This window comes from Nomia melanderi, chromosome 6 (assembly GCF_051020985.1).
Source record: "Nomia melanderi isolate GNS246 chromosome 6, iyNomMela1, whole genome shotgun sequence".
NCBI lineage: Eukaryota > Metazoa > Arthropoda > Insecta > Hymenoptera > Halictidae > Nomia > Nomia melanderi.
Genome location: NC_135004.1, coordinates 15,046,525 through 15,073,646, shown reverse-complemented (window position 1 = coordinate 15,073,646; position 27,122 = coordinate 15,046,525). Strand labels below are relative to the sequence as shown.

At 49.1% G+C, this 27,122-nt stretch overlaps 1 long non-coding RNA gene across 2 annotated transcripts in view; it reads right to left on the bottom strand.

Annotated features, from left to right (window-relative positions):
- Positions 1-9,025: 9,025 nt before the first annotated feature.
- The window catches only part of LOC143174653 (uncharacterized), a 65,185-nt gene continuing 47,088 nt past the window's right edge, over positions 9,026-27,122 (bottom strand). Inside the window, exons 4-5 of one of the 2 annotated variants that reach the window (XR_012998869.1) lie at positions 9,926-10,433; positions 9,026-9,773 (exon numbers count right to left, since the gene is read on the bottom strand). This is a non-coding gene — a long non-coding RNA (uncharacterized LOC143174653). Of the gene's footprint in view, positions 9,774-9,925; positions 10,434-27,122 lie in introns of those variants that run through there. The other variant, XR_012998870.1, reaches the window with a different exon arrangement.

Here is a 27,122-nt window from a genome sequence, read left to right as displayed (position 1 = left end):
GCGTCTACTGCGACGCGGACGGGGGAGGAAGGGGGAGGGAAAGACGGCGGTGGAGTAGAAGAGACCTTAAAAAAAAGGAGCAGAAAGGGTTTCGAAAAGGTCGACGCCGTTGAACGGCGACGGAGGGAGCCGAGGAGGCGGAAGAAAGACGGAGTCATCATTGGCCATTGGCCATCCGTTTCGCTCCACTTGGAATAGAGGCTTGCGCTCGACCGAGAAATTTAACAAGCCGCACGCTTCCGACTGACAATAGCCGACATTCTCCGGGCCCCGCTGTGCTCGCCGGATTTTAATTACTTTGACTTAACACTGGGTTCACGGAACGCGTTCATTTGACGCGCATTGAACTTTATAAACGTTACTTGGTAAACGTTCACGTGGATTGGTGCGATTGTAGGAATATCTATCTTAACACTAGGTCTGCGGAACGCGTCAGATTGACGCATGTTGGATTTTAGAAATATTATTTTGTAAATGTTTACGCCGATTTTGATTTTGAATGTTTACTATCGAATCTCCAGTTTCCACGATCTAAATAAATGAGCATCAATTCTTTTAGGAATAATAGAATGAAGTGTACAATAAATGCCCGTAAATGTTAATCGTGGATTTGTTAGTAGTCACTGATTACCGAAGCCTGTGAAATGTTTGGAGATCATTGCAAGGGAACTGATGTGAAAGTGTATAGTAGTAATTGGTGTGACTTAAGGACTTTGATGGCAGACTATTAATAATTTAATCTAAGGTCATTTGCTGTAAGCAATATTATACGAGAAACTCAAGATTCTCAGTCGATGACCTTTGAACTCTGGCTCCAATATTGCACCAGTTGTAATATTGAATATTTTAATGAATCAAAGAAACTACCCTAAAATTATTAGATTTCCCACACATCCAAATTTTGTACTGAGAAGGAAAATAAAAGATGGAAGGAATGTTATAGCATTTCTCATTTTCGCTAGGAATACTATAAAAATTAGTTGCAGTTGCTCATAGATTACAAAACCATCTGGAGTGCTAAGATTCCTTCGAAATAATTACAATTAGGAAACGTATCAGAATACTTAACGAGTAACTAAATAAGACTATAACTTACGAACTGTGACACCAAATCATTGATAACCGATTCCAATGTCCTCGTTTATCATGGAACGTTAAGTAACATTAACGCACAGATTCTCATGGTCGACCTGTTGAACTCCCAATCTCCAAGATCTAACCGAAGGAACACCGCGATTGATCTACCTAAAACAAAATAAACTTCGCGAATGTCTCCGAACCAAGTGTCAACCCCGGTTCATTCGCTCGCGACGCGATTGAACGTCGTCCGACCGATCAAAAGGTAAATAAAACTATGCAAGGAGGAGAATTGATGAGCAAGTGGCTACATAATAATCGCGCTTCGCAAATTACCGTCGCGGCCGCGTCGCCGCTGTCGGATCGCATTCGCATTCGTGCTCCTCGAACCGTCGCCGCGATCTTTTATTCATACGATCAAGTTTGCATTTAAAAAAAGAGAGAGACGCAGAAAGGAAGCTGGAACTCCGGTGGCAGCGGCAGTTCCGTCACGGAATCGCCACTTTTCAGAGTAACCGTATCCTCGAAAAGATCGAGACTCGGATGGCGCGCGGCGCGGCTGCGTGTTCCGAGGCGAATCGTTCGCGGCGGAATCGCCGTCGCGCGAAAATCGGTTATAGTTATAGTTATAACGCCGACCGCCGATTTCATGCGACACGACGCGCGTATTACGGAAAAGATTGGCCGGTGGTTTTATTTTCTCCGGCGGGCCGAACGACAATTCCGATTATGAAAGAAACGCGCGGCGCGATGATCCGATCGGATGGCCGTTTTTATGTCTTTCTATTTCCTTCCTCTTCTTTTTTTCCCCCTCCGCCTGTCCGTTCGTTCGTCCGTTCCTTTTTCTTCTCTGTTTTTTCGCTCTTTCCCCGCGCCGTCCGCCGGCTTTTTTTTTCGCCGTTGCGCGCAATATAGGCGGCGGAGGCTCGTGGTTCTAGGGCGATCCGGTTCGCTACGTTCATTCGACGTGCACGGGGAAGTGAAAACGTGCGAGCGCGTACGTACCTATTCACAAACGAAATGGGAAGCGCTTCCTGCCGACCGTTCGCGCCAGTTCGATCTATTGTCGGCAAGTTTGCGACGGTGTGTATAACAGGAGTGTGTCTGTTATGGGCTCTATCTCGTTGCATCTTTCACGTCCACTCGACCAATTCCGCCTCTCTATGTCTTCTTTTCTATTTCCGCGATCGCTTAAAATACAGGCCGCTCGGGAGGCGCTTAAATAGATTGCTATATTAACGACGGAGCCTTATGAACATTAGGCGACCGCTTTTTTCCTCCCGTTTCACGGATGTTCGTGGAATCGAGCGGTTTTCGGGGCTTCGTGGATTTGGAAATCGATCGGGCACGTTTTCAATCATTCGTGCTGATTGTTGGATGTATTAGTGAGTTGTATGCTTTGTATAGATGATTTTGAGAATGTGAATGATTTAGAATTGATAATTGATGTGTATATTCGTGGACAGAGTTGATTCATCGATTTCTCATTAACGACACCGAATTTCCTTCACTTTCACGATTTTGTAAATTATGCGAAAATATGTTGAGGATACGTTCCTTAGTATGAGGATTCAACGGGTATAAAGGAATAATTGATTATTTCTCCGAAAAGTTGATTCTTTTAACTTTTCTCGAATCCCCTCTATCATTCAGTAACAAATTGATGTAAACGAAAAAACCGCCAGCTGATTTCCACTCCGCGTGTAACTTGATCGAAAAGATTCAAGAAACTTCCATCAGAGGAACCGGAAGCGGGCATGTACAGGCATCCAACGCGTTCTGATTGAATCGTTGAGACGCCATGTGCCGAGCATATAATAAACAAGTTACACGCTGAAAAGTGGATAACATCCGAGTGAACCGGGCGAAGGGGAGGTCGGTGAAAAATGAAAAAGTCCGGGAGGTTAAATGAAAACGGGGAAAGAGAATCCCGCGCGAGATGAGAGGAACGCGTTTCTCGTAGAATCGCTGACGGTTCTACTCGAAACCGGGGAAAATGGAGAAAGCCGAGACTGTGACAATAATGTCGCGTTAGAATGCAGTAGAAAAAGAATCTACTGATCAGACATCAAATTCGGCGTCGATCTGTGGTCTTTGGCTTTTCACTCCATTTTAACTCCATTTGGATGAAATCATATTCTTCCCCGGAATTTCTCATTCCATATCATTCTCTACAACATTCATAAATTTATCATATTATTTCCTCTTCCACAATAATACCTTCAACAATCTCACAATCCTCATTTGGCACAATAAAGAATGTACATTCAAAGAGAACCACAATACTCAGATGATAAATCGAGTATATACATTTCCCCGAAAACGTAGCCTAAGAAAACGGAATTCCCAGCTAGCTATGAACATCCGGGCGACATCCCTCAGCTGCCAATATCGCGTCATACGTGACATTCCGCGTATCACAGGTAAATTTTCTGATGCTTCGAATAGAGTGCTGCCCCGGCAGATTCCATCGAGCCGCGCCGACAGACTAATCTAACCGGCCCGCTAATTCGCTCCGCCGAATTTCGCTGAACCCAAAAGTGAGCGCGCAACATGGCCGGCCCCGCGGACCGCCGCTTACAATAACAAGAATGCTTTGAATGGCTCGCGGTTCCATTTGATCGCTCTTCTATGTCGGTCATACTTCGGGTTCCCAGTAAATTCGAACAAACTCCGGCCGACGTCGTTGCACAATGTCGAACGGCCGACGCGTAATGGACTTCAAACGAACATCCGGTCTCACCCGGAAGGCCGCTCCCATCGCGCGGTTACACAGTCGTAGCGCGACGCGAGGCGACGCGAGGCGACGCGACGCCAGAACGCGATTCTTCTGTTTCCATCGTGCGTCACGTTTTATTGCAAAAGGGCAGCGTGTCGTCGGCTCGGTCGGCTCGATCTGGTCAGTCTCTCATTGTCCTTTGACCCGATGACACGCGTTACTCGGACGCGGCCGTGCCCAACCGATCGATCGCTCGCAATCGCGATCATCCTCGCGGACGGATCGGAACCGATTGAAAAGCTTTCGACCGAACATCGACGAGTTCTAAGGGACATCTCGGTTCTACAAGGATGAACCACGTGATCATTGTTCTCCGCATCGTCGTGGAAAATAAAGCGAAGACACGAGCGTGCGCGGCGAGGAACCGGTCGTCGTCCAGCGAAAATTCGAGGTAGGTTTCTACGATTTAGCGTTCAAAGGGAAACGAGAGAAATTTTCCAGCGGCTCGGTTTTAAGTAATAGCGCCCGCCGACACGTGACTTTGTACCCCTTCCCCTCCGGCACGCAACCGGCCACCCCCGCGGCCGGCTCGGTCGGCGTGCCCGTTTCCGCGCGCACGTAAGCAAAGCAATTAGACGGAAGTGCGAAAGAAAAGGTGCGCGAGCGGGTAATGACGCAAGCAGGGTAAAGTGTGGCCGTCCGGCGTTTCCGGATGGATTCACCAAACCCTCCTCATCCAGGGACGAATGTACGCGGGCGGCGCGCGGTCTCCTATTTTATTTTTTTTTTTTTAGCCCCTCGGCTGGACCCTCCGACCGCCGCGTTGCTTCCAAACTGACCGTAAATAGGACGCGAATTCATCGGCGCGTACGTAGTTGTACACGAAAAAAGGAAAAGAGATGAACGGTCGATTAACCGGCCTTGTTTAATTTTAATTGACCATCGGTCCAGGAACACCTTCGGGGTATTTTTCGACCGGACCCCGACGTTTATTCGTGGGATTCGGGGTTGGCGGCGCGCTGAACATCGGGGACATCGTTAAGGACACCTACCGCTTGTTTCTTCGCGGTCTGTTCCATTCGAAATACGCGATCGAATTGGTACAAGCCATTTATCGTTTCTGGCATGTATCAAACTCGATTCGCTAACTCTTACTTTCTGTTAATTTGATATTCCCATCTCAGAGTAACGATTGTTCTCTGAAGTCAGCTTTCTGCAAATAGCGTTGAATACTGTAGTAATACAAAAGAAAATTTTGATTCTTCCTTGCGCGATAATTGAAGGAATACGAGGAAGGAGTAAAGTTTTGGCTCTTTAAACAGAAATTCGAGTTTCTAGGTAAAAGGATCCTAATTCAATTGAGACGACGAGTAGGGTAATGTTGTTAGCAACATCCTTCGTATCGAACCTGAAACATTTTCGAATCTGAGAGCACGGCGTTCCGTCACGTGACCGAATCCTCAACGGACATGTTTCGTTTCTTCGGATTGGAGCGACTCGAATGCGGTAGATCGATAGGGAACCCTTGTCCGAGGACGGCGTAGGTTGGCATCATCGCCGAGAAGGCTACAAAGTATATTTGCATACGGAGCCTCGGTCAAAGCCTTTACTTTGCGCCGATATCAGCCGCACGAGTCACGGTACGCCGTTCAAGGATAGTCCTTTCCCTCGAGCTTTCACTCGGCTCGAGCCGAGGATGACCCTTTCTCGCCGCCTAAATTTCCCGGGGACAATGCTTATGACTGAACGCTGAGTGGACTTCTCGCGGCGGGCTCAGATATCATCTCGCGTCGTTTGTCGGAATGGCCTGCATAATTTATTTCCCGCAACCGAGGCCGTTTTCTTTTACTCTGCTGCCAACGAAATCGCTAATTATTTCTGTTTCGAGTTAATTCCTTGCACACGTCGACACATTCGCGAAAAAGTTAAAATTCCATTCCTGGTCGCCGCTGACGTGGATTCACTTTCGAAATATTTTCTTTCGAAACACTTCATTCTTCTGCTCTTTTCCGTTGGCGACTTCTTTCAAAGTTCTTCACTTCCAAACATCGGATCATTACAACGCCAACACTTCGAAAGAAAGTTACTAATTTTTCTCCGTGTTTCAACGTTACGAACTTGAGGCGTTTCTTCATTTCTACCGGTAACGAATATTAGAACAGCGAAAACAATGTTTGAATTTGTCGAATATTAAATTCTATAAAAACGATGTGATGAAGTTTTAATGAGATTTCGATTGACGTGATTATGTAGAGCATAAACATCCTAGTTCTTCGTTTCGAAAGCTCCAATTTCCAAGATCTATACGAGCGAGCACCTAATTTCCTAGGAACAATACGATAAAGAGTAACGAAAAGCAAACGTAGAAGCAAACGTGTGAACGTCGGTGGGGCTTGGAAATCGCGTTAGATCACGTAACCTTATCTCCACCGTATAAGTGCATGTTCAGAAAGGAATAGCACTTATTCCGTGGTAAGAGGAGCCCGGAATCCCTTTTTCCCCGGTTCAATTATCAAACGACACGGTCCCTGCGGCGAGCACGATCTTAAAAGAAAGCGGTCCGCGAAGGGGTTAATTATACCAATATATCTGAAAAATTCACGGCGTTCATTTAAAGTAAAGAAAGAAAGTTTCTTCGGCGACGGACGCGCCGAGCCGCACCGGAGGCGCACTTTAACGAACCCCGTTGACTCTGAATTCGAACTTCAGAGGGATGGCGGTGCAACGCGCGGAATACACCTTTCCGCTCGCAACTTCCGCAGTAATAGTCTTTTTGAAGTGGAAGGAAGCCCGACGACGGACGGATAGTCCCCCGGATAGTCCCTTTTTTCCCGGGATTTTCCGCTCTCCCCTTTCTTTTATCATTTCCAGAAGATATATTCGAGCGTGGTCGAATCACGCCAGGAATCCCGTCGCGAACGATGATAGAGAGGGTATCTCACGGCGTGAACAGGGGGAAGGGGGGATAATTGCGCGTCGGAGTTGACTTATAGCTTCTAAATCGTGAGCTCCACCGGTACCCTTTCCCCCGTGACCCTGGCTCCGCCCACGCCGCGCGGAACGGACTCTCATTAAAGTCTGTTACCCGGTGATTCCGCGAGACAAATGTAAAACGAGCGTCGGTGTCTGGTTTCACACTTTGACTGCCGCGTCAACTGAATTTCGGTGACGCCAGTATGGATTTATGAATTATAATTTTTCTTGAAGCTATGAGATCAGTCTGGAGTGACTGGAAGTAGGAAACTATCAAATACTGGAACATGAACTATAAATGCACACGGGTGATGAATAAATAGTACACAAGACTAGATGCTATCCACATCATCTTCGTTCGTCGAGAAGAGTATTCAAAAGAACTCGAAGTAGATCATAGCAAACATCGGGTTTAAAGCTTCGAACGTTTTCCACTCCGCGTTTTTTGCTGAAACACAAGCCGCATGTTTCACTGCAATCGACCATACGAGCGTTCAACGGCGTGTGCGCGGAGGAAACAAAACAAGTCGCCAACGCAGTGTTCATTACACGCAACACGCGAAACGTTTACAAACCGCTGGTAAAAATTCTCTATCAACGGAGGAGACGCTACAGTCCAGGCCTAAGGACCTCGACGGACACGACGGGCACCTATATAAATCCAGGTTGAACCGATGCGCCGGCGGATCGCGCGGCAGGCGGAGATAATCTCGCGAGAGAACGGATTATTCGTTCGGAAGTTGCTAAATGACACGTTACGCGTTCCAGCGCGCGGAGGGCAGATTGAAATCAAAGTAAGAGAAACTTCCGAGTTTCGCCCGTAATTACAAGTGTTTCCTGCCGGGGATGGTAACCGGGGAGCCCCGGCTAAGCCGAGCCGTTCGCAGACACTTAGCGGAAAGTTTCGATTGTGCCCGGCGTGCATGTTTTCAGCGTGCCGCGGGGGCGCGGCGGGGCCGGGAGGGGGGATCAGGTGCGGCGTGCAGCCGTTCGCCGCTCCGACCGGGCTGAATTTTATTAAGCGATATTTCTCTAATTATCTCAGTCGGCCCCGTGGCGAGTAAAACTCCGGGAAGGGAAGACGCCGCTGCGCCCGGTAGTAGCCATATTCATGGGCCGCGTTAAGCGCCTCGGAAGCATAAACATTAAATAGAGCTGGGGCGTCGAAGTTAGCGGCCGCTCAGCTTACTTCTGGCTCCCACTCCCCCGCCCGCGCCTTTCTGCCGTTTCACCCTCCCCGCGGCCCGCCGCTTCTTGTCTTGGCAAACTGGAAAACTTCCGGCGAGCATATCGAGGAAAAAACTTGAAAGATTAAACGTCGCGATGCTATCGCCGCCTCGCAACGGCCTGCGACGATATATGGAATCGCGGGAAACTGTGCGTCGAGTATTCTTTCCTCTCCGTTTTTTCGGGGTTGGGATCGTTTCGAGGGAACTCGAGTGTTGTTGGTTCAGCGACTGATTAGCGGATTGCGGATCTCGCGTTCGCTCGCGTGATTTCGGGGTGAGGGTTCTTGGAATATTGTTTTCAGAGGGTCGAATACGTGGAGTTTTGATAGCTTGTTTGCTTTTCGGTTGAATTTGTGCGAATGTTAGATATTTGTAGAAACTATCGAGTGCAAAGGGTTAATGCGAAGAGAGGGAAGGTGAAGTTTGAAGGTTAGATATCGTTGGGTATAGAATCCGGGAAGCTTAATCAGATTGTCGTTATAGCGGGATTTTACCTTCATCGATGTGAAGCAGCGTTTCTCTGATTCGATTTCTCTCAATTAGCCCGCGGCAATATGTGCCTGTGCGAGTGGCTTGCGAATTATCGAGTATTAATTCGATCCGGATTAATGGCGGAATATACGGACGCGATATCGGCGTCCCGTTGAAATTTATTTCCCGTATTCCTCGAGGAAATTAGTGTCGCGCGGTCGTAACAGCTAACAGGCAACGGTTGTAACCGAATGCGATGAAACAAGTCGACGAAGTGTCTTAAAAGCGCGACGGATTAAGGACGCCGTTTCCTGTTTACGGTGGTGCACGGTAACGTTTGGAAATAATAACGCGCCGCTGCGACAGACGCGGAACGGAACGCCCGCGTATTCTAGATACCTTACTGCCGGAAGACACTCGGCAGCCATAGCTTATCCGGCGTCTGGGATGGGGTTCGTTATCGTGCTCGATGTTTATTATTAGACTTGGAAAGCGCGGACGATAATTGGACGGTTTAAGGCGCAGAAAAACTACCTTGTAACTGCGCCGAAGATGTTTGCCGCCGATTATAATTGTAAATCGCCGCGCCGAGCAACGCGGAAACTGGAAAACATCACTGGTCGATTAGCTGCGAAAGAACTTTTTAGCTTTTCGAAATTCATTAGAAATTCGTCTTCATTGAGGTGAAGATAGATCACGATGCCAACGCCAGAACTAATCAATTTTGTTAGAATTAGCGTGAAAATGAGTCCTGAAACTTGAGCTTTGGAAGCTTCAGTCGCGACTCTAGGCCTAAGAACTGGAGCTTTCGAAGTTTTAAGATCAAGAGTTGCAGCTTCGGAAACTAGGATTTTGTAAAACTGTGAGCTGTCAGGATTTGGAGTTTAAATTTGAGCGCTGCTGGTTCACAAGCGTCAGATTTCGGCGGCTTGCCGCAAATTTGGCAGTTTGATCCCTCCTCTTTCTAACTTGGCTCCTCCCCCTTGCCGGTTAGCCACGCCCCTTGGACGTTCTAGTCAGGTGTTGGTTAGATCTTGTTCTCCCTCACCAGTTATCCCCGTCCACTGGAGGTTTAGTCCCTCCCCTAGGCGGTTATCTCAGCCCACTGGATGTTTAACCACGCCCCTACTCGGTTGGCCCAGCCACTGGAGTGTTGGTCCCTCCTCCATTAGCTCCGCCCCTGGATGTTTGGCCTTTCCCTCTTCCAGTTTACACGCCCCTTCCATCATAGCGCCGCCTTCGCTCGTCTAAGGACCTGCGCCACGATCTATAGTGCCTCAAAACACTTTCGATGACCATCTGCCCTTTAAGTACGAAAATCACTTATAAGCACCGTTTAAATTTAAGCGTAGAAAGTTTGTAAGCCTCAAATCCTGCTTTGGAAGCTTCAAAATTGAGTGTTGAGACTTCAAAGCCTCGAGGATTCGAACTGTTCACAATGCTAGTCATAACTTACCCAACATCTGCTTCGACATAGTTTAAAGTGCACGCGAACCTACGGAATAAAAAGCAAAGAGGAGAAAGCGAGTCTCGCGTAAATTGAAATTCCGAAAATGTAATGACCGCGAAACGACGAGCATTTTCGAACGATTAAGCTCAGCTTCCGGCCGACGAATCGACCAGATCTTCGGCCACGAACCGTCCGAAGTGACTGCGCCTCGAAATAGAGCGGAATAAAATTCACGGCTCTCTCGAACGGCAAGGTAATTACGTGTAATTTATATTACTTGCCATTGACATGCAAATTTGCGAACCATGCATGTCTGTCCTAGCCTCCGCGGTGCCGGTTCTCCGCCTCCTGAACTACCGTTTCCCCATCCCCCTGTCCCGCAGCATTATCTTTCTCGCTCTTGTGCGAATCTTCCCTCTGCTCATTATATTCGATGCTCGGATCGTCTGAGAAATATTCTTGAAAAACGTTCACTTCCGGTCGGTCTCCGGCATCCCTTAACAGTCCGGCAAACCTAAAAGAACGAAATTCGTTAGAGGCTGAAACCTCGATGACGATCGAATAAAATGATTCCTTTCGAGATACTCCTTCTCTTGAATTATTTATGTCTCAAATGCTTCTATCGTTATAAAGATTATACGCCTTACGTTGCGTTCGACTTTTAATGAATGTTTTGGTAAAAGATAATATCTGTGGCTACGGTGACCCAGAGAATGAACCGCTGCAAAATACTTTTTTGAAACGGGTGCACACGCGAAACGGGTTTTCAATAAACATGTAACGAAGCAACCGACTTTTGGAAGAGGATTCTAAAAACCGATAACAAATATTGGCATTCCCCTAAATTCTCTAAATAAAAAATAAAAAAAAAAGCGGAATCATTCAAGTAAAAAATTCCATCCGTGTACCGACGCGAATATTCGGTTATATTCATTCAAGTCATCGATACGTTCATTCAAGCTGTTTTTAGTTGATTTTATTCGTGTATTTGCACGCGGAATATCTCGAAAACCGTTTAAAATAAAGTAAATGCTTTGTAGGCTGTCGAATTCATATTCAAGTGCACCGGCAAATAAACTGGTGAAAAATGTATCATATGAAACTAAAATATTCACTTTTAACGCAATAACGATCGGACGAATAATGATAGCTCTCTCATGCACGAACAGCGCTTTCGCACACCCATTTACGGTGTAATTATAATACGTTTAACGAGGGAAACGATGAAACCAGCATTCAAACTTCCTAACGTAATTTTAGTTACTATTACATTGAAAAACGTTATGATACTCTTACGATCGATGCTATCGAGTGCGCTGTGTTCGATTAAAAACATAAAATTAAATACTCCATCTTCTATCTGAAACAGTAAACTCTCTTTTGCCTTCTAACCAGCAATCGCATAACACAGTTTCCAAAGAAAGACGCGAGATTTTCAATTATTCTTAAAGAAAGCTTAACTCGATCATTTCTCGAGAGAACTTAATTACCTTTACGCAATTGTAAAATTAATTTGTCAGTTGAGACATTACTCTCGGAATCATCATAAAAACAGTATTAAAGTCACTTATAGCAAAATGATTAACCCCGTCTCCTATAATATCGAGTCAGACTCGTAGCGAAGCTTTTCACTGGAATTCGGCAAATCTAAATATTATTTACGTATTATTTATATAAATGAAACACCACCTATCTATTAACACTCTCCAACTGAAATAAACGTACAGAACAAGTATCAAATTCTTCCCTCCACCTACCAACTTAATAAACTCCTTTAATCAAGCACAGATGCGAAAGACACCGCGGAACAATGAGTTAACCGGAGAATAAAATTTAAAAAGGCGTCCCTTAACACGTTCGGCGAAAGCAGCGTTAAGCTATTTTAGAATTAATCTCACTTCCGATTCCGGCGTGACCCCGCGCCGGCCACGTCCGCCATTGTCCGAGCGGCGAAAACGAGATAAACGCCGGCGTTACCGACGCACGTGCCTATTAACCCGCCGCGGGAAGAAAAGCGTGAGCTTATTAGCCGGCAAATAAGTTCGTTTAATTCCAATTCTGGTTGCACAAACCCCGGCCTCAGCGACCATTTCCACCCGTTGCATCAAAGGGGCGGGTGGGGCGGGATGCATATTCATACACGCGACAGGACTCGTGGCGCCGGGCGGGCGGGCGAGTCCCGAAGGAACGGCAGTCGGGGATAAATAGACGAGATCGCGCCGAACGATACCGAAGGGGCGACGGAGAGGCAGCGAGTCGGCGGCTTAGGTACGGCTGAATTGGCTAGTGGCGTCAGTCTTTTGATCTAAACTAAAATACCGGGCCGAAACAACGGCCAAAGCAAATCTGTTCAAAGTGGCCGGCCTCTTCAAAGTACTTGGCTTCGTCTATCTCGCTCCGTGCCGCGCACAAGCATACCCCAATGACCAATTATCTTTGTATCTTTGCCGATGACAAGTGAACCGCGAGTAAACCGAGTACCCGCCGACGGGGGGGAAAGGGTTTCGTATGTGTCGGTTTATCGGCAAGGGTTGAAACCCAGAGCCGATTCTCTTTTCGTCTCACTTTCTTCCTCCCCCGCGGCCGCCGCTGAACCCGCCTAACCATCATCCCCCACCGATAATCCCCCGAACCACGCCGTTCCACCTGATCCTCCCTCCCCCCCAATTTCTCGCATTCCTAATTTCACGTTCGCCGTCGCCGGCGACTCTTCGTCGCGGCCCTCGTCTCGCCGGTGTCGATAATCCCTGTCCGCCGAGGATCAGCCGCTTTTTCTCCGGCGATCGGGACGAAACAACGGGGCAGCGTCGCGCGAGAACTTTTCGTAACGAGCGTTGCGCGCGTTACGGGGGAATTAAATTAAAACTAAATTAAATCTATCCCCTGCTCGCGCCCTCCGCGCGCCGCGTCCCCTGGCCCCCCCCGAAAAGCGATCCTTCGCGACGCGTAGGATTGAACGGGGCGGACGGAACTTTAATTGAAATTCGTGTGTCGGGCTAATTATACGTCGCTCCAATTATAGTTTCGCGAAAAACGGGCCGCGCTTCGATCCCGCCCGGTAAACCGGAGCATAATCGGCCGGCCCGGTTTTTCGCGGAAGGAAGCGCGACCCCGGATCGATGTTTTTCAATTTCGCGGGACGAAGAAGAGGCAACCACCACCGCCGGCGACGTCATCGCGATCCACCACCACCGGCACCGCCGCCACCGCCGTCGTTCAGCCACCCTCTCGCCGGTGCTCGCGGGGGAGGAGGGTGCGGGAATATTGGTGAATATTTAAAACCCGTTTCCCTTCGTGCCTCTCTTCCGCCCACGACCACCCTCCGCCGTCAATCTATCTTGCGCCGCTGCAACAAACAATCGCTGTCGAAACAATAGCTATCTAATGCGAAATAGGATGCCAGCCTCTCGCGTTCTCCGCGAACTGGCTTCATTTCGCGGCGCACTCGCCGGTGAGCGAGCCGGCTCGGAATCCCAGGGCTGTTTGATGTTCATGATTCTCTAACATGTCTTGTTAAGCATTCTCCAGACGATCCCCGCTCGACGTCGCGATTTGTTAGACGGAGACTGAGCGTCTTTCCTATGGGTTTTCCCCTTCCTGCTCGCCCACTGATAGACGCTGCGTTCTTCTGTTCCGTGATTCCGATATTGTACCGCGGATACCTGCGCGACGGAGGTTACTGCGTAACGAAGGTACGATCGACGCAGCTTCGCGATCGAGAATTCTGAATTTTACTCGGCGAGATATTCGATCTGGATCGGACGCGCCATCGGACACAATGGTCCGACTTCACGGGCTGGTAGAATACGGGTCATCATCGCGCTCTATTAATCAGAAGTCGGAGCTACGTGTATCTCGCCCTCGCGTGGACTCGATATAACTTGGTCGGTTTTGAATGAACGATTGGCTGGTCGCGATTAAGAATGAAAGGGTGCTGCGCGCAGTCCGCGGATAGTTTGTTGGTGAACTATAATTGAAACTAGGGCTGAACAGGAATGTTCGAGAGAGTTTACATTGATGGACAGACTTCTGAGTAGCGTGAAATCAGAGAGGTTCTAGAATCCTCGAAGTTTCAAGGTTGAATCTTAAAAGCTGAGTCTTCGCTGCTTCGGAACTCAACCTTGAAAAGCTCAAAGCCTTCAGATCTTCAGCTTTACCAGCCCTCGCATTGAGCCTTAAGAGCTCGAGCTCTAAAGGCTTGAGTCCTAGCTACAACTTTGATGACACTGCTGAGCGAACACTAGAAACTACCGAACAAGTAACAATCACCAACCTTCCAATCTCAAATATCCACATTCGTCACAACCCACTACAATACTCTACAAAACATCCAAACCAGATCCCCAAATAAAACAAGAAAACTGCATACCAGCTCCCACCAACCCCTAATGACAGCTGTTCCCAGAAATATCTGAAATCCCGAATAAATCAAGATAAAAGCAGTATCGCATTCTATTCGTGAAAAATTCGACTTGGCAGCCCGAATTCGCAGCTGCCGTCCTCTTATCAAGAGTCGGGCCGTGTATCGCGCGATATCAGGTCACGCGATTTTTCACGTTTCTTTTAACCAGCGCATACTTTGTCAGAGGAGGCATAAATCATCCCCGTGTCCGCTGGACGGGATTATTAATTCGTGTACGGGGATGGGCGTATCGTCTGGCCCGTGACACGTGAAATACGCCGTTCTATGGGGCTAACGAGAAGAGATGGAACGTGTGTGTTTGGCGTCCAGCACACGTACGTGAAGTAGCGGCCGAGTACTTATTGTTCTGATGCGGTCTTCAGTTTAACGCACCGCGGGGCCGGCATCTAATCTCGCAAGAGTAATCCCTGCGTCATGGTTGTGTGCGCGCGCGCTCGCGTCGCCGGGTGAGCTCTGGTCTCCGCTGCACGGTAAATCGGGCCGAGCGACGTGATTCGCATTCGTTAGCAGGATCAATCTTACCGGACAAAGTGGAGGCTTGATCGCGCTTTTTCACCGTTTCCCGTTCATTCGTTCAAATCATTCGGATATCTTCGGCCCGTTCCATCGGCGTGCGCGTAACCATAATTAGAACGAGCGGGAACCGGAGCCCGCTTATAGATCGACTGGAATACCCGGACCGAAAACCTTTTAAAGTTCCTCCGGTCTGCAACGTTCGCTAATCCTTCGATAACTTCGGGCGAACTATCGATGTTAAAGGGAAAGTATCCGGGGAGAATGTTTCGAAGCTTCTTTGAATTATTCCGGCAAGCATTATCTCGCGTGTCAACGCGATCTGGTGATACGGCGAGTATTTCTTTTCGAGCGTTAACGCGTTCGGTGGTGTCTTGTATTTGTGACGATCGTTTGGTATTTAAGCTTGAAAGATATAACTGCATTTAGGGACTCGGTTTGAATTTTCTAGCTTCGTTTTTGCAATGTCTTGTTATTTAGATTTCATAGAATATGGTAAAACGATTGTCATTGACACAGATGATAGCGAATGTTAGAAGATATGACAGTCCACTTAGGAACTTAGCTGATTTTTTCTGTTTCAGTTTTGCAATGTTTTGTTATTTAGACTTCACAGAATATTAGAAAGAAAAGGATTGTCACTGAAATGAATGATAGCGAAGGTTTTAACATTACTGTCTTTGTTGTTTCTCGGTTTATTGAAAGAATAATAATAATAAATGATTCTGCGATCAATCTTACCTGAAACGATACAGGATTTTAACAGTTTTAGGAGGATTATTAGGCGGATATAGATTTTTATTAGGAAGCGAACCAATTAGCAAGTGGTGTACCGTGTAATCTGTGGCAGAGAGTATTCCGGCGAATTGAGAGATTTTTTAGACGACGATCCGGCAAAGATCGAGGGTCCTCCGGATGGACATCACGTTAATTTCGCAGGACGTTACATTAATTCCAAATTGGTTTTAGCCGAGCGGAGATCCTACGGTGTTGCCGCGCCCAGGACGAAGGATCACCGATCCGCAGAATACCCAGCTTAGTTCCGTCGTAATTACAGGACAGGAGAAGGCTTAGCCGATCTTTATTTATACATGCGTCACGCTTGCGACGCGCGTCACACACCGATACTTTTTTCCAGCGGATCGAAGTTTACCGTTTAACGTTTCTTTGTCACTGGAAATTCTTTCGTTGATAAAACGGCGACTAACTGTCAATGACAGCCTTTAGAATTCTTTCGCGTTCGGTGTACCGTTTATCGACAACGTTGCAGTGATCCTGATCAAGTTAATCGACATCGCGTGTTTGCGAAAGATATAACTAATCGTTGAACAATTGTTAAGCTAGACAAAGACAGTTGAACAGGCTAATCACTTATAGATAGGTTCCCGAATACTACACATTCGCGTACCTTAATTTATCTAGAAATATTCTTATAGAAACCAGATAACGATTTCGGAAAATTTTTGAAACATGGCGATATGATTCCATAGAAAGAACAACTTCCTCAAAGATCCCAATTTCGCGTTAGGTGAGACCGTCAACTCAGTTTGTCCCCTAAAAACTGAAAACTCCCGTCGAAGCAAGAAAAGAGAAGTAAAAGTAATTACTTCTTGAAACGTAATGCATCATCACCGCGGTGTCAGGCCGCGTCCGTGTTTCCAGGAGGATCCTCGATTACCAAGTTGTATCATCGCGCTCAAGTTTTTATTAAATCCCGCCAGGGTGGTAGATCGGAATTACGTAACAAGTCTTGCCTTTAACTCGCGACCCGCTTCGCGTTGGATTCCTCGTTCGGTTAGGAATTCCCAAAAGAAGAGTTTCGACGATCTCCTGCGAGTGTGCCGATTTCGACGGTGTCGATCGAATCTCATTAAGCGAGACGCATACAAGCGATTTGCGAAGTTCTTCTGTCTCAGAAACGAAGAGTAAGACATCTTTAAGCTGCAGATACATTAGCAGGAAACTTGAGATACTGTTTTCTGACACTGATTCTCGCGTCTGATATCGCTGGTAAGTTCAATCGACTTGCGATGGTAATCGAATAAAATAAAATCGAATTGTACATACCACTCGCTATCGAAATAAAACATTACAGATTACTTTCCAGAGTCTACCTTGACTCTATTCGCCCAAAACAGTCGTCAGTGTGACAGTTTCCTCTGGCTAATTGGAGAATTAATGAGTTTCTCCGGGAAACACCGCGCGTATCAAAGTGTTTCAACACGGAGAATTTGGAAGACTTATTTCATTCATTATCTCGCAGTGTACAATTAAAGTTTTCTTCTCCAGGCAGTCATTAGTAACAGCAGTCATCCATAATGCTGATAACATTGCAAGATGACACGATAGTCCGGCGTAGAACGGAACGCCAGGAAACTTTCTCCCGCCTCCTTTTTAACGTCGCCACTTCCAACCTTTTCCACAAATACACCTCAATTAACGATCATGGCTACCACGTTTCCGAGTCGAGCGCGACGCGGGGTTATTGGCTGGTCGGGCGTCCCGCTCGAACGCCCGTAAGATCCGCGGCGGCGGCGGCGGCGGCGGTGGCGCTGAAAGGAGCACGTAAGGCGAGGAAAAGAGCGATCCCGTGGGTGGCAGGTATGGGCAGAGGGGTGCGAGGATCTTTTAAGCACTATGTCGCTATATTTAGGGCTCATCCTTATCTTCGACGACCCCTTCTAACCGCAGTTTTGAATTGCGGAGAGCAAGCGAGCGAGCGAGCGGGCGAGCGGGCGAGCACGCGCCCGCGCGCCGTCTATAGCCGGCGGTCCACGTCGCTGGTGATTTCACGACGGGGTCAGAGGAAGGGGATGCTTTCGCTAGGCGGGCCGGGGGTACAGGGCGAGAGACATCGCGATAGGGGTAAACGGGGAGGCAGAGTAGGAAGGGAATCAGAAGACGAGGTGGGGGAGCGAGAAGGGGTAGCGGAGGACGGTGGGCGCCGGGAATCCGCGAGGGGGCGCGGACACGAGCGAGGGGGGGTGGCGGAGGGTGATACCAGTGAAAAACGAAATGCGGAAAAAGGAGAGCGGAGAGGAGCGATGCGGAGGGCGCGGGGGCGGGTGGTACGCAGGCGACGAAATAGGCAGGGTGGAGACGGAGAAGGGGCGCGTAGCCGGAGAAATAGACATAACGAGTACGTGAAAAAGAGCTAGAACAAAAGGGCACGAAGGAAGGTGACGGTGCTCGGCGGAGGGGCGCGGAGGACGAGAGGGACAGGAGCGACAGAGGGATGCCGGTGGCAGGGGTGAGTAACCCAGCAAGTGGCCAGAGGTGAGAGAGTAGGATAGCCGGTGGTAGGAAAGGGTGTTGTAATGAAGCTGCGCGGCGGGGGAGGTGGACGCTGGAGGTGGTCGATGAAGAAGGGGTGGAGAACCGCTCGTGGAACGGATGGAGAGGGTGGCAGCGCGGGAACCCGGGAAAAGGACGAACGACTACCGATACCGCCGACAGAGGGAGACGGAGGAGTGTGTCACGCTCAGAATTCTGGTGGGAGCGCCTTGCTCAGGGGTGGGGAGTTAGAGTGCCGGCTAGGAGAGGGGTGTAAAGAGGGGTTGAAACCAAGGGACACAGCCATAAGAGGGTTGATGGTGGACCGTGTTGGCCCCAGTAGCACAGTCGCGCGCCAAACTCTCGTAGGAAAGCACGTATTCGGTTTAACGCGCTTCCGCACCTACCTTCCAGCCGAACTCCCTTTTTTTCCACCCTTCCTCCCACTGTTCCGCTCCGTCTCTTCCGCTTTTCACGCTCTTCGCCGAGCCCTGTCGCCCGTCCGCGCTGTCCTCCCGCAAGTCACCGAAGGACTAACCCTTCGCGATCCAGTTCTCCCGGCCTCCTCCCACGATCGATCTCTCTCTGTCTCATCCACGCGCGACAATCTAGCCTGTGACTGCCGACAGATGCGAGAGATCCACGATCGAGCCAGCCCCGATCCCGGCGAGACCATCGGCGACGCTGGAGAACCGTCGAGGGCGCATCGATAGGTAACTAGAAGCATTTTCCTTCCGTCGACGTCGATCGGATCGCGCGCGTGGCCGATCGACGGTTGCCGAGCCTCGCGTTTCACGGTTAACGCGGTTAACGGACGCTGCAGCGGCGGCGTTACGAATAATTCCGATGCTCCGCGACTCGCCGATCGATCATCGTGTGTGTAGTACACAGCGCGCCGAACGCCGCTCCGCGCGGATTCGCTTTGATCGGAAGCTGACGTGACGCTTGTTAACGAATGAACGGGGTTATTTAATAATCGACGGAACACCGAACCGCCGATTATCGAATAACGATCTGTTTCCTGCGGGAAGACGCGCTTAATCGGTTCCGGGCCCGTCGCCTATCGGCAAATCGGACCTCCTCTTCGCCACGCGAACGTTTACCGATACCAATTTCCGTTCCGCCGGGCTCCCGACGTTACGCCGCCGTATGAAATTTTTACGACGCTTCCATTGCGATTCGACCTGCATTGTGGTCTCGCGGTAAAACGTTCTCGCCTTATGAACTCGCGAATGTGCGCGCGGAATATTGTTCCGTTACCATTCGCTGGCTGGCGAGTGGGGCTTCTCGCGATGTGCTTTATTTATAATTTCGATTTGTTACCAACTATACCGATGAATAGTAGATTAGCATCGAAGATGAAATCAGAAACAGTAAAAACTTAGACACTCGTTCCTCGATCTAACTATCAAACAGTAGACTATACTATTTGGTAGCTGGCTGCGCAGCAAAGCTAGAGATCTCTCGTCTGTTTTGTTTATAGTTTTAATTGGCTCCTAACTGTATCAACGAATACCGAATTAATCTCGAAAACGAGATAGCAGAAAACTGTCGAATTAGACTCGCGTTCCTCAGCCTAGCCAGTGGTAGACTACGAAGACAACGCTTCTATCGGCCAGCAAACCTCTTTCAGTTTCATCGTCATCAGTCGACGAAGTCCCCTCATGTTTTCAATCGCGCGCGGAAAATACGCGGCTCGCATCGCGAAAGAAAATCTCGACGGCAATTCCGCGCTCGCTAATCGAATACCGCGTGCTTCTTTTGAAAACCTCGACTCCATCGTTTCACCGTCGATCGGTGGACGTCGATCACCGATCGACTCTGTGCCGCGCGACAGAGGCAACAGGGAAATAATTGCGGCAGCTTTGTAACTGTAATATCGGTCGGCATTACGGCGATCGAGCGCCGATTAATTATTGCGTCGTCGCGGCCGACGCGTTATCGAATACACCGCGTTCCCGCGAAGTGTTCCTCGCGGAAAAACGCGTTAACGAGCGTGCGCTTTCCGCAGAAATGAATTCGACGGAAGATAAACTCGTCCCATGAATTAGGACAATGCTATTATCGATCCCGCCGTTACCGTTTAATTCCTCTAATCGCATGCGTATCGCGATGATAAATAGCGTCCGCGGCCGTTACGCGGATCCCGCCGAAGGTTACCTCGATCGGATCGAGTCGGCCGAACGGCGGGCACTCGGAGAATAAAAGTGGCGCGAAGTATCATTTAAATCTGAAATTCAAACGTTATATCTGGAGCGGAGATCGTAAAAAGGGAATAGAAGCCGTTCGCGCGGTGTTCGGTGGCTGCCGGTATAACCGGAGCAGCGAAGATTTCACGGGAGAGAAGTAAATCGAGAACGTAGAGTAAAGTTCCTTCGTCCGTCACTTCATCTCTGTCGGCGCAACGAAATTGAACGAGGCGTTATCACATTTATTCCGCGAGTTTCAGCTAATCGGTTCTTAACTCACCTCTTCCACTTACTCGGACGCGTAGAAACATCCCAGTGTACCGTACTTTTCACGAACGTTCGTACCGAAAGCATTTTGAACGAATTGATCTCTGAACATCATCGATGCCGCTTTAATTGATACGAAACATTTGTTACGCGTTCGCTGTCGGAAAATTTCGCAAAGGCAATATCGCGCTGCGAAGTGTGATACCGTGACGGTTTCGTCGTTTACCTAACGCTAGAGCCGAACGTATTTACATACCGTGATATTACCCGGCTCGCTCCGCGACGGAATCACGCGCTGGATCGTCGAGCACCGTTTAAACAATTTCGCCGGCTCGCGGGGCGAACGCGCTCGCGGCCGAACGCCTGTTTTCCGGGAATTAATTGCCTCGCAGAATAGCCCGGCCGTGGCGAAATATGCAGTTTCCGGTCGTGACCGGAAGGGCACAACGGTTTCCTCGAGCGGTCGGCGCGCTGGCCGGGCTCGTCCGAGGGCATTTGCGTCCCCGCTAACGGGATTAAATGCCAATTATGTTCTTAGCACCGCGAGATTGCGCGGCAAGCCGAACTTTTAATTCGATAAGTATCCATTAACGGCCGCCCGGCGAGAGACGCCGGCTAATCGAACGCTGATAACTGGTATAACGTGGCCGCGAGTGTTGTCGAACATTTGTCCGAAGGAAACTAGATCCTGTGTGTGGTCTATCATTTGATGGCTAGATCGAGACACGCGGGTCTAAGTTGGTTATCTTCTTTTACTCTAGTTTGCTATTCGATGATATAATTAGTGAACAGTCGAAACTGCAGATGAAACAGACAGCAAGAGGCTTCTTTTGCTGCTGGCTGTTTGAAGGATCATCTCCTGTGCAACGAAGTACTGAACATTGCACAGGAGTGATAAAAAGCGATAAGAGGTCAGTTTTTATGTTCTGTCGTCTTATATCCTATGCTGTTTTGCGATATGTTAACATGGTTAGCGAAGGATCAAAGTTATAAACAAACCACATAGAGAAAGAGCCTCTGTGCTGTTGCGCTGGACGTCAAGTCTTCCAACGGTACGTTCGTGTTTTCGTAGCGCGAATGATGCTTTTGTGGAATTTCGCTAGTGTCCTAACCGTTTTGATGAAAAATACGCAACAGCTGCTTGATATTAATGAGAGTGGTAGACAACGTTCGCAACGGTGGGATTCGAGGTTTTTTGGAGCGAGGATTCAATATTCGAAGGAATCAACACTGGAGATTTACGAATTTTCGAATCAGTAGAACGGGTTGGTTACGAACAGACGATTAGCTAGGTTCCGCGGAATAAATTTAATAACGCCTCGTATAATATGATTTTCTTAGTAGAAATAGAGCGGCATCTCAAGGTGCTTTCTTCTTTCCGCTATAAACGCGAAGTGAGAGCGAAAAATCGAGGACGCGCGTGCGAATCTTGAAACTTCCGTCGCGCCACGCTGAATCTTTTGCAAAGAGACATTAAAGACGACACGGTGGAATATTTTTGGAGTCGGGAATGTTACGTGTATTTTCATACACGCGCGGAAGCGTTTCCCCTCGTCGGATAGAAGAATTCGTCAGTTTTTAATGACGATCTCCTTCGGTAATAGACTTAGAGTTCGTGAGCCGCGAAATATGCGCGCGACAACTGTAACACACTTTGGCAACTGAAGTTATGAGTTTCGGGATAATCCCTCGTAGATTTTCGAAGCGGTGTCTGGCAGTAAGCTTCGGATAGTTCGCCTCTGGTTGGCAGCGCGATTAATACGCGCGTAACGAAAAACGGAATACTTTCTCGAAGTGATATTCTGAAATTTCTTTCCACACCTTGGTTCAACAATTAGCATGATCATCGTTCTACTTTCACTATTCCCACACCATTCTCAAACAAGAAACATCCAGCCGGCAGGAAATCGATATCAACATTAGCACCGTTTAATAACGAGATCCCGCCGTACACAAAATATCAGCGTAAGAACCAATTACATTGAAATATCCAGCGCGTCGCGTGCGAATATAGGTCAAAGTGTTCATTACTCGGCCGTCTAAGAGGACAGAATTATAGTCGTCGGAATTGGTATTTCAAACGCGAAAGAACAGCCGACGCCGCGCTTTATTGAGACGGACACTCCGACGGTAGTGACGTCACAGGAGAGGACTCGGCTCGCAGCGGTGCGCATGACCGAGCCAACAAAAATCCCCTCGGTATCGCTCGCCCGTGACAACGTCCGAGACAAACGAAGTCTATTTCTAAACCGAACGAAGGGAATCTAGTTTCGAAGCTGCCGCATCGAATTCGGTAATCCAAGTTCGAGTGTAGCTCCGCTCGGAGTGCGCCGCGACACGGAAACGGATAAAGTATCCGCGGACAAGACCCTGGGGGCGCGTTCCCGGCTGCGGGTCACGGAAGAAACGAATTCGCATCGGGCCGGGAATTAAACGGACGAATTCGACTGGCGAAATGAGTAATCAAATTAGAAATCGAAGCAGCCCGGGGATTATTCCGTAGATACCCCGCGCTCATCAAGATAAAACGGCGCCGCCGGTCCCGGCTGCCGCAACCCCCGTCCCGCGCGGCCTGAAAGTTCCCGGTACAGTAAAACCCGCGCGATCGCCGCCGTAAAAGTGTACTTAAACCCCGGTGTAATGCATTTTACGTCATCCGTCCCTCCGCCGGCCGCCCCCCCCCCCCCCTTCCGCGCTTTCACGACGCTCTATTTTCCTTTCGCTGTCCAGCGACCGAGAAAATACACCGGCGATTCCTCGGCGGCACGGTATTTGCTCGGTAATCACCCCCTGATTCGTGGATCAATTTTTCCCCGGCGCCATGTTTCATGCGCGAGATAGCGCCGTTCGAATCGACCGCCCCGCCGAACGAGAGCTTCGCCTCCGACGTAATTAAGTTTCGAGCGAAAACTTTTTTCGCCGTGCGCCCCGTCGCGAAGCTTAATTACCGCGAGATAAGTCGACCGCCGCGCGTATTCGCGCTCGCCCCATCGATCCATCGGGGCTATTACGGGACCGTATTATGCCGAGCGAGTACGAGAGCTCTATAATATTCCATTAGCATTTTTATTTTAGCCGCGTACGCGGCGAGCGTGCGCTATACGCGACCCGCGAGGTCCCCTAAGAACGCTCCTTCGTCGACCGTAACCCCCGTGTCGCGATACTCGTTGCTCGCCGTCTCATTCATCCCTTACTGTTCGATCGATTCCGTTTGATAACGGGACAGGTGAGACCGTGGTTCCTAGAAAAAGAACAGCCGAACAAGCCTCGACGAAAGAAGAAGTACAAGACCGTCGCCGGCTTAATCTCCATCCCCTAACGAGCCGGCTCCGGCGATCCCGAGTGCCTGAAACATCGTTTAAGGAAATCTTGCCTTAAGTCGAGCACCGTGCCGTTTAACGCAATTGGGGCTCATTTAAAAATCCCATCAAAAATGTACTTGGAAATATCTGCGTGCTCCCGAGTCACCCTCTCCCGCCCTGCCCTGTTTCAACCCTCCGGGGCTATTTTCACGGTCCTACGCTTCCGCCGTTCTCCTGGCGTCCTCTTCTTCCTAACCCAACTCTCTCGCCTCTCTCACCCTCGTCCGTAGTTCCCGTCCACCGCGGTCTCCTTCCACCTTCCTGTCCGCTTTTTCTCCACCCGACCTCCCCAACCCCGCGACTCCTGCTCCACCATCTTACTTCCGCCTCTCGAGTTGACGAAGCTCGGCCAAGCCGAGACACCTAGGACGCCGAGGGGACGGGGGCCTGGGGGTGGCTGATTGGATTGTAAGCTCAATTTACACTACCTTCGGTTTCCAGCTCTCTCCTCTTTTTTTTTTCGTTCGGGGCTTGAACGGGACGGAAAGCGCCGCGTCGCTTCCACGAAGCTCACTCTCTCTCTCTCTTCCTCTCTCTCTCTCCCTCTCTCCGGCGGTGTTTCAGAAAGTTAGAGTTCCGCGAGGCGGGCGACGACGGGGCGATGGATAACAAAGCGCCGTTATAATGACCAGTGCCAGGAAGAAACTTTCGACAAAGTGAAATTGAGTGTGCATGATATTTCACCGAGTTACCTGTCCCTCCCCCGGCCGCCCCGCTCCCGTCCACCCTTTACGCGGAACGCGTCGTTATACCCGCCGAGTTATTCCCGGGGTTTCTTCTTTTTCCCGTTTTATATCTGCCTCTCTTCGGTCCTCCGTCTCGCGGGAAAAGCGGGGACCGATGCGAAACCGGATCCCCTCGACTCTTCCAGTCGAATATTTCCCGGCCGCGTTTTCATAAAGGGATCGCCGTGGAATTCCGCGTCGAATCCGGTTTCGCTTCTTCGGGGATGCGCGTTTACGGGCTCCGGCTCTCCTCCCGACCCGCTGTCGAAGATCATCAAAGTGCGCGGACGATTCCGGGACGCGAGCCGACCTGTCCGGGCCAGTTCCATCGCGCGCTGCGCCCAATGAGCTATGCCAGCTAACGAGTCCATTGTTCGCGGATACGTTTCTGTTTTCCGCGAGCTGCGCCCGGGACCGTGCACGGGATATATGGGACGGTGCACGCTATCGGTCGGTTAGAGTTCTTTCTTTGTTTATTGTTTCCGGTGAACGAAGGCGGCGTGACATCGAATCGAGATCGGAACGGAATTCACGGCGCGAACACGCGTGTTACGAACGACGGGAGAATATTCGATCGAATCGAGAGCGGACCGAGAACTCGCTGATTGTGTGCGTCGGGTTTAATCCTTTCGTTACGGTGGCCTTACGCGTGAATGTGCTCTCATGGTGCGGGACAGTTCCAACGTGGAGACACTTGTTTTACTTAACGACTTTACGAACGTGACTTCTATAGCTAGAGGCGTATTGTAATTTATTCGCTTATTCTAGTGTCGATGCATATGATAAAATATAATAGAATAACGTATAATCAATGCGAAACTTTGACGAGTGCTAGTACCAAACTAGTATAGTCAGTGTTACTAATAACATGCAAGCTTGAAACTCAGTTTTTCAGAAACGGAGGACCACTGTCGAAGCTATGTGTTTCATTTCTAGATATGTATATGCTATAATATTCATAGGGCTTCATTCGAAAACAGATTTTGATCTGTAGCCCTCTCCTTGTCAGACGAAAGCGCCCGTTCGCCGGTAACCGACGGTATCGTGTTCATCGTAAGAAAAATCGAAAACCGATAGAGAGACCGCTCCGGCGGGTTTTCAGCGGAACGCCACGAATCCGGGGGAACGAACGTGAATCACGAAACAAAGGTGACCCGTGGATGGTTCGAGGAGCCGTGTTCGACACAGACGACTTGTCTTGTTGTAATACACGGCCGACCAGAGCCGTCTCTTTATTTTTCGCCCCCGTTCCACCGATATTGCCGCGACTGCCCGACGATTACGCCCGGCATCCGCGACTCGTGATCGGAATTAATTTGCAAGGATTTCTCCATATCGAGCCGCCGCCGATCCCCCCGTTGCCTGCAGCTATTTAATAAAGCGGTCCCGGTCGTCGGTGTCCCGCGGAATCCTGGCGTACAAATGGCGCGCGGCGGCCGACGCGGTACGGCATAACTAAAAATACGTTCCGAGGGACGGAATGCAAATCGCGGGGCGCCGATAAAAACAGGAAATAATTACTGGGTGGACTCTCCCGTTGCGTGGATCGTTCGTGTTTCCCTCGGTTTGTTTGATTGTGGACTTTGTTCGGTGATTCTGTGCGCGTCGCTCGATTAATTCTTTTGCTACGGAGTATCGAGTCCGGATTTCGAGGGAACTGTCTCGGTTCCTGACGGATTGCGATAGCGAATAGCGGGACATTTCGGGCCTCGTGATTTGAAATCGTTTGCAATTATCTCTTCGCCTTGTTTGCCTGGTAACTGTTCTTTTTACTTTGTTGTGATTAAGAGGATATTATTTTATGTATTTTATAGAAATATTATGATTAGTATTGAGCGGAAGGAAGAGTTGTTGATTGTGAGTCTGTATCTACTATAAAGATTGAACGTTTGCTAGGAAGATAATATTTAAATTCGACTTAAGGAATACATTTGATACGGTTCGAAGTTTTATAAGTTCCAGTTGATATAAGGTAAGGGTTAAAGGTGGAAAGAAGTGAACTCTTACGAGTTTTGTCGATCTTAATTAGTATTACTACGTTGCAACCCGTGTCACGGACATTTAGATTTTCACACGAACACCATAGAAGGAAAGTTAAAAGCGAACAAGCTCGCGTGTGCATCTCCCAATCAATGGATCCTACAATAAAGCTTCCAAAGTAACGAACGCAGCACAGAAGCGCCGCGGCAAGCTTCGATAAAAGCACGCGTCATGGGCGACGCGTGAAAACGCGCGACGAGCTACAATGCAAAACACGTTACGGGCGTCTTACAAAGACGCAGAGAGCGTTTGACTGGTGGGAAAAGAATCTGTCGAAGGATTGGACGCCTCAGTCGATGGAGTCTCAAACGGACGGGCGTATGCTCGCTGTCCTAACAATCTGATCTACCGATTCCTCTTTTCCTTCCGGGTTTCCCGGGGAGGAGACGCCTTGCGCAATTCCGCTTTGAG